Below are 1,134 nucleotides of genomic sequence, written 5' to 3'. Positions count from 1 at the left end.
AGCAATCAGTGTTGTAGGTGATCTATGCACTAGTCTCATAGAATATGTTTCTTTCTAATATATATAAATATCTTTGATGCTGTATTCATTCATTGTTGATAGGGTGCAGAGCAAAACACACGTAGACCTGAAACCAGTATAGACTAAACTCATTCAAATGTGAATATATGTGTTCGGGGGTGTATGTGTGTGCCAGAATGGGTATTCATTAGAGGCTATTATGAAGACTCTACGACTACTCAGAGCTCTAATTAGAGTATAATTATTATGAAGGCTATACGACGAATTTTTACCTTTCTCAGCTGAAAATCGGCGGCCATCTTGGATTTGAAGGTAAAAAACAGGTCAAATCATTATTACTTGTAGTTTTTAGAGTCCATCACTCAACTCGGCATGTTGAGAGCTTGAATTAGAGCCTATTATGAAGGCTCTACGGCAAATGTAAAAATTTTACCTTTCTGAGCTAAAAATCAGCGGCCATCTTGGATTTCAAGGTCAAAAATAGGTCAAATCATTATTACTGGTAGTTTTTAGAGTCAATCACTCAACTTGGCATGATGAGAACTTTAATTAGAGCCTATTATAAAGGCTATACGATAAATGTTACAATTTAACCTTTCTGAGCTGTAAATCGGCGGCCATCTTGGATTTGACGATGAAAAGTTGGTCATATCATAAAATTGACATCAGATATGAATTCCTCGACCCAAAAAACCTCAGAAAACATATACTGAACAGCATTGTAAGCCAAACCATTGAAACAATAATTTTTTAAATGGCCGACGGCGGCCATTTTGGATTTCAGGCTCTCACGGATTCCGCCCACACTTTCACGAGGGGCACCGCCGCTAAATTTTTTTTATTAACCTTCATAGAAGACAAATCCACTGAGAAACGAACCTTCGCTCTCCACGGTCACGGAATTGCTCTAGATCTATGACATAAATATTTCAAAACATTTGAAAAAACAAAAAAATTTTAAAAATTATAAAAAACATGATGTTTGCCCAAATTTTGTCTTTTTTTCAACATTAAATGACTTTATGTGAAAAAGATTACAAATCTTACTTGTCACCAATGCGCTATAATATCTGAGAAAAATGCAAATATAGGCACAAAATTGGCCAGGGGTGT

This window comes from Amphiura filiformis, unplaced genomic scaffold (genome assembly GCF_039555335.1).
Source record: "Amphiura filiformis unplaced genomic scaffold, Afil_fr2py scaffold_41, whole genome shotgun sequence".
Classification (NCBI taxonomy): Eukaryota; Metazoa; Echinodermata; class Ophiuroidea; order Amphilepidida; family Amphiuridae; genus Amphiura; species Amphiura filiformis.
This window is presented reverse-complemented; position numbering follows the sequence as displayed.